The sequence below is a fragment of the Ambystoma mexicanum genome, chromosome 11, assembly GCF_040938575.1.
Source record: "Ambystoma mexicanum isolate Mex_15411 chromosome 11, UKY_AmexF1_1, whole genome shotgun sequence".
In the NCBI taxonomy this organism is placed as follows: Eukaryota; Metazoa; Chordata; class Amphibia; order Caudata; family Ambystomatidae; genus Ambystoma; species Ambystoma mexicanum.
The window spans coordinates 642,141,500-642,155,393 of NC_090934.1; the positions used below are offsets into that span (position 1 = coordinate 642,141,500).

General features: G+C 45.5%; 1 protein-coding gene across 1 annotated transcript in view; it reads left to right on the forward strand.

Moving 5' to 3' along the window:
* ANO3 (anoctamin 3) overlaps positions 1-13,894 on the forward strand; it is a 2,087,603-nt gene that overhangs the window by 549,853 nt on the left and 1,523,856 nt on the right. The gene's annotated exons all lie outside the window — the stretch shown is intronic.

Here is a 13,894-nt window from a genome sequence, read left to right on the forward strand (position 1 = left end):
CTGTGTATTGGGAGCACTAGAACAGGGTCTGCACTTGTCCCTGATACCCATGAGGGGGACTCGCAACACCTGAGCACGAAGAAAGCCAGTATTCCTGCATCTCTTGCCATTCAACCACCTTGATTTGAACATGTTCGACCACATCAAACCATCAGGACATGCCCTAACTGCCTTTGGCACTCGCCCTTTCTTTAAACCACTCATCTGAACATTTTAACCTGTTCTACGCTGCACCGCTGGGCATGTTGCTCCTTTTACTCTAGCTACAAGCTTTTTATTGTATCTGCTGCCTTTACAAAGCCATTCACCTTCCCAGCCAATCATTGCCAGTCGAACCTACCCTGGTGGATTCTCGAGCCCCGAACATCAGAGCTGCATTGAACCATTCGAACCGAACTGTGCATCCAGTCTCCAGATGTGTCGCTGTCAATCAACAATTGAACTGACCTTAGTGGCTATCATGATCCAGAGTCCCTCGACGAATTAATCAAACCGTTCCCTGTAGATCAGCGCATCCAGTCACCAGCATCTTCAAAGTTGTACCAACCGTCAAACTGACCCTGGTGAACCTCAACATTTACTTTTCTTCAAGCATCGCCTTCAAACTGCAAAAAGCTCCTGTTTGGCTCCTGCTCTATGCCGCTCCGCATATAGACCAACACAACTGCTGCACTGGAACTGCTTCAAACTGCGCAAACAGCACCAAGAAGCCAGGTTTGCTTTAGTCAAAACACCAAGAAGATACTTCTGTCCCATAAATGCCCCTCTGGTTCATGTTTCACCTTATAGATTGCTTAGGTCACTTGTGCACCTTTTTAATCAAAGACATATCCTTTTAAGAGAACATTGTGGTCTTCGAATTGCCTTTCACCCCTGCATTCAATCCCAGAGTGCTGCATTCTCTCTTTTCTTGCATATTCTCTCTTCTTTCCACAGTGGTGGGTTTTGTAGTTTTTCTATTTAGTTTTCTTAAGGATGGCACGTTTAATTAAAGTGTATATTTGTACATAACCTTTGTTGAATATTTCCTTTATTTTGGACTGCTATCCATAGCTGTTTGGGTTGCCACTGAATCACGTTCACAGCCTTCTTGAGAGCATATTCTTCCCTCAGCCCGCGTTACCAAAAAAGGCAAAGGCGGTACATCTCTTAACTTGCCTGTTTTACCTTTATTTTTGAGAGCACTGTGGGAATGTAGAAGTGTTAGGACTAAGTAGGTGGTTTATTCACTGCTCATTTCTATATTCCTGCAGAGAAGATGTCATTTTGTCACACCCTCTAATCTTTATCCCTCTCCTCTTTCACTTTTCCTGCTCCCTCATGTCTCTCTCTAACCTTCATTGAAAACAAATGACTTTTCTCCCACTCGCCTTGTCTCTTTTTCACTCCCTCTCTCTCCCTGCCTGTATCACCGTCCACTATTTATCTTCACCCTCTATTCTCACTTTCTCCTATCTTCCGCTTCTCCCTCTCTCTAACTACCATTTACTCTAATATATCCTCTCACAGCAACCACTTCACTCTTTCAAGAGTTGTATTGCACGTTCTCACATACAGCTCTTTACCTGCACCTTACTGCAAAACTTCCGGAAACTCTTCAACACTCCACTCCAACGTTGCTCTTGCCCTGTGCCTGCTCTCTCAGTCCACCAACTCTCCACCTAATCTCACCCAAACACCCTTCATCCAAACTTGTAAGTGTTGGCTTTTTATACAAGGCTTAGCTTGCTCTTTACTCCTGTCTGATTATTCCCCCATAACCGCTGACTGCTCCAGTCAATCTACCGCTATATTTTCCCCATTAGCCTTTTTAAAAAGGCACGCAGCATCAAAAGACCCATTTCACGCCACCCCCTTTTGGAATGCAGGCATTCGTGCGGCCTGATCCAGTGAGTGTTCACTGTGTGCTATGCCTTTTTCCAGCCCCTAGAAATTGGTGTTCTTGCTGGTAGTCTGGATGGTGTTGGAGGAGTGAGCGTGCTTCTTCGTGCAGTATGTTCCAAAGCCTATTAATTGCTTTCTGAGTTGTGGTCCTGTAAGTAACAAGAAAGAACTCTTGTCAGAAATATTTCAAGAAGGCATGGTGCAAAGGTCAGTGGTAGAAACATTTGAACCATACAAGGAACGCTCAAGTGTTTCAGGGTCTAGGAGCCCCAAGAAACCTCACCCCACCTCAAGAGAATGATCAACTCTGGCATACACCCTGGTAAACTGCCTACCTCAGATTTTGAGGAGTCCTCATCCCACCCTAACAGGGCCAATCCTTTATCATGTCTCAATTGAAAGCAAGGGTGTTCAGACAAGAGATTTAGCAGCAATGTCTATTGTTCAAACATATGTTTTCGGAAGATGTAAAAAGGTACCTTAAAAGTCATTGGGCCTCATTAGGACCCAGGCGGTAAGGGGTTTACGGCGGCGTAAACAGCGCCGACCCTTACCGCCTGATTCCGAGGTCCCTTAGCGCCATGGAGGTTTTAACACCTGTTTTTAGCAGGTGTTAAAATCTATGGCACTAAGGGACCTTGTTGTTAATTACGCCACCGTAATTTACGGTGGCGTAATTAACGCCTTCCCCACTCCCATTATGCCCTATGGGGCAAAAATGGGAATGGGGAAGGGTAAATGGGTTAATGGGGACTTACCGCCCCACTCACCTCGGAATGGGGCGGTAGGTCCACCAACCACCATGGCGTAAACATAGTTTACGCCATGGTGGTAAAGGTATGACCCAGGCGGTAACTTACCGCCTGGGTCGTAATGAGGCCCATTATGGTCTGCTCCTTAAAATAGAGCAAAGGGACAATGTCTCCTCAAGATGCCTTATTTCTATGCTTTTGGTGCTTGACAGGGTCTAGGTATTTTAGCTATGATCAAGACATGGATGTGATGATCCCACTGGCAGGTCAGCATCAATTTGATTAAAAGATGCAGGCTACCGATGTGTTGTGTTGGAATTCAAAATGGTTGAGTTGATGGCTTCTAACAGCTTGGGATGGTGGTTGAGTCAGTGGCAAAATTATGCTTCTGCTAGGGTCAATTTGGCATGCAAGAAGAGCGAGTTCAATGTTTTCTAGCACGTCAAGTCAGTGCTTGAATCAATTGCTTACACAGAACTGAGCTGGCGAATGATTGATGTACTCTGCTGCAATGGGTTGAGCCAGTGTATGATTGATCAAAGTGCAGTAAGCGGTTTCAAGGCTTGAAGAATGCAGCACTGTGGGTCCGGTAGTAGCTCAAAGTGTATCAATTATAGACAAGCTGGCTTGCAGATATCTAAAGGTGATATGGACTTCTGGGTTGCTTAGAGGCCTGATGAAGGCTCTCCAGCATGAGGTGAGTCCCTCAATTCTGAGCTTTCAGTCAAGGAAGTTAGCTGCACCTACAGGGGGTGCTTCTCCTGAAGTGAGCATAGTCTTGGTTATAGTGCAACAGCCAGCAGAAAGGCCTTGGTAAACAGTACTTCATCATCACTGCACCCTGCGGATGGTTTGGAGACAGAGCGCGCCCCCACTTTGGATGACTTCTGTCTTCACCTCTATGGCAGTGGATTTTGGAATAGGCTGTTTTATCAACAGAGGTCAAGTGAAAACTTCTTCTTGTCTTGAGAGTACAAAGATGATTTGAAGGAGAGGTTGCCCCCTCCTTATAAAGGCAAAATACCACCAGGGATTTGTCCAAAGCATGGCTATTGTAAGGGTTCAAATCAAGGTTATTATAACAAGTGTCCTTTGCCTTTTGGCATCATATCCAGAGTGCCTTGTCCTGCAGGAAATTGGGAGACAGAAAGTTGTAGCGAGTCATAGCAAAAGTCCAAATGGTGGAACCCATTGCTCAGCCTTCCTCTCATCTCTGCATAAACTGAATCCACACCCTTCCCACATTTGCCGACTTTAAAGAGATTCCAGGCAATCTCCTGGGGAGGGTTCCTGTGCCCTGGAAGGAGGTGTTACCCTTCCTACAGGAAGATTAAAAAGGCAAAAGGCAGCTTCCTGGCCATTGTACCATATGATATTTGTGGAGATATCCAGGACAGGTGGCTAATACACATCTGCCTTATCATAACTGAAGCTCTGGTCAGTGAGCTGACACTGGTATGATAACAAATTGCAGTGGCTGTATAATCATGTGACCTTAATAGACACCATGCCACAATCAGGCATGACTTATATTTAATGATAAATGTGCCACCAGGCTGTCTAAGGTACAACATTATTATGTTTTAAATAAGAGCTGCTGAAGATTAAAAACACCTCTGTCTGTTGTTACTTTAAGGTCCAGCAGATGGCTGGAATCCAAATGTGCTCTTTAAAGCTACCCTGTGCAATTGAAAGGCTGATTCTGAGGGTGGTGGATGGCTATCTCAGTAAAAACACATGTTTGCACTAAAAGGTTGGGATGGAGGATTCATGAAAGCGGGCCTTATTAGCAGTCGTCCACTTTCAGCAACAGAATTTCCCACATGGGTAATCCGTCACAACGGCTATGTTAGAAAATTTAAAAACAACCCCCGTAGGTTCATATGTTTTTACAATTTACAACTTTCATCTCACAACTTAAAACGTGGTTACTTTTTCTTATTTAATAGAAATAGCAGCTACCGTACAAATATCATTTTCAGCTAACAAATTACATTCAACACGATATTGTTGTGTAGATAGTTTTCTTTCTCTATTGGATTCCGTCCACCTTTTTTTTTTTTTTTTTTGCAAAATAAAAATATATGTATGAGAATTGAAGTGTAAACTGATTTTTATATTTTACTAGCAAAAAGTACCCACTATCAGAATGGGTTCCGTAGACAGACATGATAACTCTCATTAATTTTTGAAAATTAATGAGCCGGTAGGTTGCTGTTCTGATTCGCTTATCGCTTGATGTGCTTTGCACCCTAAAGTAAATTGCACTGAGAATGGGCACTTGTGACTGACTGACATACCTCGGAGCAGAAGTTTGGGGGAGGCGAGAGTTGGTGTTCTGCTGCATACTGGGTCCTTCTGTGTTCTCTCCCCACACGTGCCTCACCCTGGCGTGGTGCAGTTTGTTGTGGTGCATCCTAGGGCCTTGAAACGTGGTTTTGAGTTGTGTTCCTCATGTCGAGACCGGTTCTTATATGACCACATTGATGTTTTGCCGATTTCAGGAAACCTGCTCATGTGTGAAGGTGCTGAAATCTGGGGAAAAGGTTGGGTGTCCAAATGTAATAATAGCCAGCAGTATTAGGAGGGTCCTGACAGGTAACTATGCAAAATGTGGTGCAGATTGGTGAAAAGTTGTGGTATTGTATAAGGAACAACGCTTCACCAAACCACAAACGCACAGACTCATACACACATTTTGACTTTTTCTGAAATCCAGGAAAAGGGTTGGGGTCTCCAAACGTCATGTCTGGGGGGTCCTAACAGATATCTATGCTACATTTCGTGCAGATTGGTGAAACGGTGTGGAATTGTACAAGGAACATTTCTTCGCCAAGCCACAAACCCACACATTTTGACTTTTATTAACGTGAGGAGTTGCACTTTTTTACTGTAGAATATTTGTTATTGGTGTATTGAACCATATTGACTGTTCATTTCATAAATGATGTGCTTTCGAGTTTAAATCCCAGACGAAGGGATGGATGTCTGAACGCACTGGTTAAGCTAGACGCAATACAGTAATCCTTACTAGGTTCCAAACACATGTATGAACAGCTTTCTTTTTTCACCCCAGCTCGCGTTTTCTCGTTGAAGATAATGTGATATTGATTAAATCCTTCCATTGAGACGGCTGTGCATTAACATCTGCATCATTGCAAGGCCGCGTTTGTCTTGGGGAAATGTCTGCACTTGTTTCAATTTTCCGGGATTACTAAACAATTACTTACAGTAGCGGCCGAGTCAAATGAAAACCAAACCTACAAATGAATCCAGGGTGGGGAGTTGTTTGGTGATGATTAAAGGAAGGGGTTGGGGCCGGCGAGGGCAAGTGGCACTGCAGACAAGCTGTGCAAGTGGCAGCAACGCGGGAGTTTAGACAGCATCTGAACTGACGGTGAAGATGTATGTTGACGAGTGGGTAGGTGCATACACAGTTAATTTGCCAAATTCACTGCATTATCAAAGAACAATAAGTGTTGCAAGGAGCTACTTCGGAAAGGGTAAGTTGAATAGGGCGAGTAATTTTTTTTGGGAGTGTGTTGTTAGAAATGTTTGGAAAATGGGTAGAATACAGGTTTTCCATTTCACAATGCGTACGTGAAATATACTTGTTGAATTTCAAAAAGAGCATTTTTGATTTCTGTGTTTTTTTTCTTCTACAAAATCTCCTGTTGTCAGCTAAGAGAATGTACTATATTCATTGTGATGTGATGTGATATTCCTTGTCAACGTGCCAGAGGCAAAGAAATGGAGGCTGATGGTAGTCTATTTTTCTTCTTTTTTGGTAGGTAATTTATTTTCGCTGTTCTTGCTAATTCCGTACATTTCCCATGTGTGTTAACAATGAAGTTTGGGTGGCGAGCACTGTGCGCATGTTAAAGGTGTAAGATTTACACACAGGCCAGATACATTGCAACTTAGCTTGTGGACCATTGTCTGATGCTGCTTCTGGCTAGCTGGCACCGGGGCCCTCCTCACTGGCAGGCACATCTATCATGCCCTAGCTTCACAGACATATATTACATCATGGTGTCTTGGGTGCTGTGATTCGGAGATGAGTTTTCTTATGTTCCTTGATCAATGGGAAGTGTCTGTATTTTTACGAAGAGAAGGTCAGTATTAAGCGGGTTGTTTCAGTATCATTCCCTTCTTATTTAGTATCTGGTGGTACATCAGGTGGCATTTTGATTACCGCCGATAGTACTATACATGCGCTCTAATTTCTTGCAATGGTTGCTGAGAACGAACATGGTTATATCTCATTATCCAAGCCATCAACGTAGAACCGGGGGTGGACTTACAGCCAAAAGAGGCCCTGGAAATAATGTTCAAAGTGGCCCCATATTACACATTTTCAGCAAACCCAACCCTTTTCCTATGGGAAAATGTGGAAATACAACACAAAAGAGGCCCAGTGTGCAGAGACCTATGGGGAATTCTCCAGAGTTCCCTATAGGCCACCCAACCCCTGCATAGAACCCATATGTAGTTGTGGCAAAATGCCATCATGTCATATTTACAATGAGGTTCTGTTCCCCCATGGATGTGTTACAAGAAAGGAAAGTGAAGCTATAACGAGGGTATGTATACTAACTATCATTTGCGGACAAGAATGTACACCCGTTATGCATACACTCTGGCATTCATATTGGTGTTTTTTTTTTTTTTTAACTCTACAGAACTTAAGTCACAAAGTAACTGAAGGGATATTACACAAAGTCACATGTCCAGGCAGCAAAGATCCCAGGAGCACATTTGTGAGAACTGTTGGTTCCTTTTCCAACCGCAGCAAACTGCCCTAAATTCGCTCTTCCTTCTTCCTTGGGTTAAATTAAATCCAATTTCCTTAGGGTCTAATTAATTGCGTTTCTTTAAAAATATGCTTTCAAAGTAAAAGACTTTGCACAAAAGCAGTAAAGGAAACGGACACATTGACATTCTTCCATTGGATGGACACAGTGTGCATGCAGTGAGCTTAACATGTCGCATCTCAGCTCTGCTGTGTGCCTGAAGACCACCACAGTGCTATTATTAAAACCAAGCAAAATCAATAATGTATTCTTTGGAAAAAAATGCATCGAAAGAGATATGTTGTGAGGGGTTAACGACCCGAGCCTCCAATAAAGAACAGCCCATAATGGTCACCCAGGAGCCCATAGAGGAATGGGTCATGTTTCAATATTTAATCAAACCTGTCCTACGATGGCTCACATATTCCCGGTCCTAGACAATAATTCACTAACACGGTTTTAAAATTGAAAATGTAGACTGTTTAGGAAGACCATATACATAGCATACGACCTGACCCCTCAATTATTGATTCGTATGTTTCATTAGAAAATGGGGGCACGTGCATTCCTCCAAAGGCACACGCATGCGCAGGCCCCTTCTCGAGCCTATAACGTACACAGCAAACTGGGTAATCGCAACATTTAATATTTGATGCCAACCGTTGGCAATTGCAAAGTCTTAATGAGCTAAAGAACTTCAGAACATTGATTTATAGCTTCGCATACATTTATAACAGGAGTAAAAAAAAAAAAAACACGGACAGGAAACCTTAGAACGCATGATTTACAGGCTTTAATAATCTCTTGTCAAACGCTAATGGTTCTTGTTCTGTGATTTACGCATTATTGCTGACTGGGCCCTAATTAATTATGTAAACCTAAACTATTATCCTCCAGAAGGAGTTATGCTGGATAGCATGCTCGTTTGCGGCAACATTTAATTGTCCACTGACCGCGAGGAGGGGATGGTATAATAGGCAGGCAACTAGATAGTTCTATTTTTGAGTTAGCTGAATAATATATTTAGTAGTTAATGTACCAGCCGATCCCAGAGCGGGCAGTTTTTATATCTGGCGATCACGCAAGCAAATAAAGGAGCGATTGCTGATTAACCATGGCCTACTTGCAGTGATGTCATTTAGGGATCGCCAGGGGTCGCAGTTGAGACCCCTGCAGTCTACCTTGCTACCCGTGCAGTCTCCCTTTCTACCCTTAAAAATAAAAATATTTATATAGATATATTTTTTTTAAACGGAAGCTTCAGATTGGAGGTAACGTGTGTGTTGCTTGAAATGAAAAGCTTCCCAAACGTGAAGTGCATTTAAACCCTAACAGCAGGTGTGGGGGATGGGCTTGGGGCAGGTGTTGGGTTTGCCTCCTACGAGTATTTCAGCAGCATAAGCGATCTGAAGCCTCAGTATGGAGTTGGTTTCAACTTTCACCCTGTTAGTACTGTTCCTCTCAGCTTCCTCCAGCAGCACTGGCAGGACTTTGGTGGGCCAGTGTGTTAGCAGCAATCATGCATAGGAGGGAAGGGGCACACACACATGCTTCAGCTGGGGTCGAAGATACATACTTAACAGAAACTCTCCCTCTCGCCCCTTTGGTATCTTCAGATTTTTTGTTCTAATGAGCAATCTATCTACAGCGTCCCGGGGAGCACTGCAGATTTAGGGCTCCTGCGCTCTGCTTCCTTACGTACTTGCTGGCCCGGGATTGAAACTAGCACATGTCTTGAACGCTTACTTCTTAAAAAGGGATGCCAGCCAGGCCCCTCCATAAAACCCAGAACGGCTATCAAGACGATGCCCACTTTGACAAGGCACTGAACGAATGGCCAATGCCCAGCCCACCGACTCGCAAGAGGAAGAGAAACTGCAAACCAGCACCGTGAGCAAGGAGGACAATAGCCTGAAGAAATCCTTCTTGGTCACCATGTCCAGTGAGAAGTCTGTGGACATGGATCAGAATGGCCACGGCATGGCTTACAAGTCAGTGTCTGCCAGGCAGCTCGAGTTGGCACTGCCCTCACTCTCCAGGGTCAGTCTGGCCAGTGCATCCTCCACAGCCAGAACCAATGCCCAGGAGCAGGGGAGACACATGATTACCTAATTCTGGCCATATTCTCCTGCTTCTGCCCAGTGTGGCGGTTGAACATTCAGCCTCTAGTCTTTTCCATTATGGTAAGTAACAAGACAAGGACTTAGGCTCTCTTGATTAAATCCACAGCATGATAACATTGTTTAAAAAATAAAATCACTGTCTATGTCTCCACTTCAATATCCCACTGCAGATAATAAGTATATCCTTTTTGTGTAGTCTAGAAGCCTACTCTCCCATAGCTGCTTTTGAATAAAAGGTGCAACCTTTTTATAGTGCACACAGTATGCATTAGGGTAATGTTTGCTCCTTGGCTTAACCCTTTTTTGCGAATCTGTTTATGCTGTGAATTGTTGGCATGCTGCTGGAGGCAGTTTTCAAACGTGAAACAGTAAGGCAGCGCGATCTAAACAACCAGATTATGAATGTTGTTTGTTTGAGCTGGAAACTACACTTTGCATCCGGTTGGTAAGATTTAAACAAACACGAAGCTGACGTAATTGTTAGGAGCTACGATGTGGGAATTGGGAGGGTGTTTAGAGGAGGGAGATGAATAGGAAAATCCAGGGATGGCAGTGAAAATGAATAAAAGCAACATGTCAAGCTACTTAACTCCAGTGGGGTACTTTTTGTTTCTCACTCACTTTTGGAAAAGGTCTGTGTTTTACACTTTAAAGCCAGCCTCTGTGGGATGCATGCTCTCTTCTCTAACCAGAAACATTTCATAGAATTGAACTGCAAGGGGAAAATAATCGCTGCTTTGCTGCAGCGCCAGCAGAAATGCAAGTGATTTATTTATTTTATTGATCATTTGCAAGGCACTTTATACCACAGAATTGTGTTTCATAGCACCACAAGGCTAAATAGAAGGGGAACAGGGGAAATAATAACAGTGGCAAGAAAACAAAAATCAACAATAGTATATATACATTTGTGGTCCTACTAGGACTTGTGCCATTCGGCCGTGCATGTGCATTGAAGAGAAATACAGGGGAAGGCGATGGAAAGGGGGAGCAGAGGAGTGGGCAAGTGGTGGAGGCGGGCCCAAGAGTGAAGTGCTAAAGGGTTCCAGGGGGAGAACCTCAGGCTAAGTGCTAGTACCGGCAGGTCTCAAGTGCGAGGAGCTACCAGGCAGGGGCCCGCAGTGCAATGCAGTTGGCGGGGAGGGGGGTGCTGGTAATGACTGGGAGGAAGGGCCTGAGATCCTGTGAGGTTCATAATTATCAGGCCACCGATCAGTTGCAGTGGGGTGATTAGCAAGCTAGGGAAAGAGGGAAGATGTAGAGAAGAGCAGAGTTTTAAGCAGTTTCTGGAACTTAAGGAGGTCCAGCTCAAATCTGAGAGGGGCAGGGAGGCTGTTCAAAGGGAGTGACCAGCAGAAGAGAGAGACCTGCCCCCCACTCTCTGCTTAGAGAAGCAATTGTCAGTCAGAGAGTTGGAATTAGAGGAGCATAGGGCTCTAGTAGGGGAGTATTTAGAGAGGGAATGTTGGAGATAGCATGGTTCCAGTCCCTGGAAGGCTTTGTGGATGATGCAGAGGGTCTTGAATTGAATTCACTCCTTGTAGCCCTCGGGAGCAAATGGAGACATTTTAGTGAAGGAGAGATATGGTCTCTGAGCTTGTGGCCAAGGATAAGTCTTGCAGCCTTTTTCTGGAAAAAGTTGGAGAGGAGGGGAGAGGGAGATTGAGAAAGAGGCTGTTGCAGTAGTCCAGCCTGGAAAGGACCAAGACTCTGGAAACATTGAGCTTCTGGGGTATGGTGAGAAAAGGAAGAATGCCTCTGAAAAGGTGGAGCTGGAAGTGGGACTTTTTGGTAAGGTGCATAATGTGAGGGGTGAAGGAGAGAGCGGAGTCGAAGATGACCCCCCTGTTTTTGGCCAGCAAGATGGTGGGGGTAGAGGGCCCAAAGAGGGTGGCCTAAGGGTAGGAGGAAAAGAGGGCACAGGTGTGCCGATGAGGAGGATCTCTGCCTTACGGGCATTGAGACATAGATTGTTTGCTGCACACCATGCCTGAATGGCGGAAAAACAGTGTTGGAAGAGAGGGGAGGAAGAAGGGAGGGTAGAGGGAAGTTTGAAGGAAAGCTGTGGTTCATCAGCATAACACTGGAAATGAGGAGAGAAGGAAGAGATCAGGTGAGCAAGAGGGGCGGGATAGATATTGAGGTGCCAAGGTGCAAGGATAGTGCCCTGGGGGACACCACAGGTAGAGATGGTGGTGGAGGAGGAGAAAGGGCCCTTTTTCAGCTGGGGAGGGCAGTGTCATGATCCCTGCTTCCAAGGGGTCAGGACTTGCCCCACGACCTTGGAAGCAGGCCCATAACTCTGATCCCAGGAACCAGCCAGTCCCGATTGGGACCTTTTGGACCTTGTCCTGGCGTCAGTGGGGCCAGGCTCATGATGGTGACCGGTCCCGGCACTGGAAGCGCCGGGCTCATATCTCATATTAGGTAAGAGTGCTTGGTGGACCTACCTGTAGCAGACCATGCTGCTTACTTACCAGCTAACTGGTCTCCTGATCCTTCTCTGCCTGGGACTACTTTTCTGTCTGGGTGGAGCAGGAGCCACTCCCTGGAAGCAGAACACAGGAACTCTTCTAGAAATCTGGAACTCTTTTCTTACCTGGGTGGGGCCGTGGAAGAAGACGCCTAAGCACTACGGAAGGCTATTTAAATCACACCCGATTGGTTTCACGTGCTTCGCGTTATTCTGCATCTGCAGCAGGACGCTCACCGTGTCAGCTCCAGGAAACCTCCAGCTCCAGATCCTGTGAATACGAAATAACCTGCTGGGATCCAGCCTTCAGTCTTCTTCAGTCTTCTGCAGCTCCTGCAAGATAAGGGCACAGGTTAGGCTAAAGCAAAGGCAGCGAATCTACTTACCTAATCCAACGGCAGCATCCGGAGCGCCTTTTTCTGCCTTTCTCTTCCGGCATCCGACATCTGCAAAGAGAAAGAACATCGGTCAGTAATATTTAACTACAGAGCCTGCTTACCTGTGTTACGCTCATACCAACTCAGCTCGCGCTGCATTCCGGCACCTGCAAGGCAAGATACTTCGGTTAGTAACGCTTAGTTACAAGACTGCTCACCTGTGTTACGTTTGCTTCCAATCTGTTCGCGCGGCTCCTCGGCACCTGCAAAGACAAAAGAGACATTACGGTGCATTCTACAGCGCTAGAACAGTCTTTCTACTTAGGTGTCATTAGAAGGATAATCTTCATCGCCACAGCATCTGAAAAGGGAAAAGACATAGACTTTAAAACTTAAGACTTTTGAAAGAGAAGAGAACAATCTAAAAGGAACTTTATTACTTACAAGGCACGCTCGTGCATTAACGGCGTCTTCGCTCTCAGCAAATCCTCTGCCATCAAGAGGCAGAGCTCGCATCCAGTGAAGCAACTGGACCCAGCGCCCCTGCACAGGACGCAGGATGGAGAGCCCGGCAATTACCTATATAAGGTAAGCGCAATATCAACCCAGTTCCACGGGGAAAGAAAGGGCGAGAGGGGCAAGGAACTTTCCAAACCTTCCAAACACTAATACCTTGGTTTACCCTTGCAGACATCTCACTCTCCAGCTTAAACTGTCGGTGGGAAGGGGGCCCAGTCCGGGAGCAAAACGAACCCTGCGCCTAACACTGAAGACAGTATCCTCGCCAGATCAAGACCTGCGCCTCCGGGGGAACCAGGTGAGCGTTACAGAACGCAAAGCCTTACCACATAATTCCCGCCCAGGCGCAATGGAAACCTCAGACACAGACCAGTTGGCCCAATTACCCGGGGAGTTGAGGGCAGAAGAACATGCTGCACGTCAGGAAACAAATGCCCTAAGGAGGGAGTTAGTGGTCTCCAAAGAGCGAACAGACGATTTGGCTAGACAATTGCTGCAAGCCCAAGCTGGACAAACTCCTCTACCAACCCCAAGTGGGGGCCACGCTCCTCCAGCTTCCTCGAATCCGGTGCAAATCAATCTACCAGGAAATATACCTTTGGCTCCGCCCTAACGCTTTTCAGGTGATCCGAAAAGGTTTGCTGTGTTCTTCAATCAATGTCGCTTGCACTTTTTGTGCAGACCCGCCGCTTTTCCAACGGACCAGGCTAAAGTGGCCTTCGTGCTCTCTTATCTCAGTGGCAGTGCCGCAGATTGGTCTGTTCCTTTAGTGTCTCAAGATGACCCCATTCTCCATAACTTCCAGGACTTCCAAGCCAGTATGGAGAAACTGTTTGCAAGGCACTATCAGGGACAGGCCTTGGACAATGAACTTCTTTCACTACGACAGGGCAATCAAGATCTTCTGACTTATATTGCATCATTTAACAGACTAGTGGTGGAAACCGGATGGCCGGAGGATAAGAGGATCACA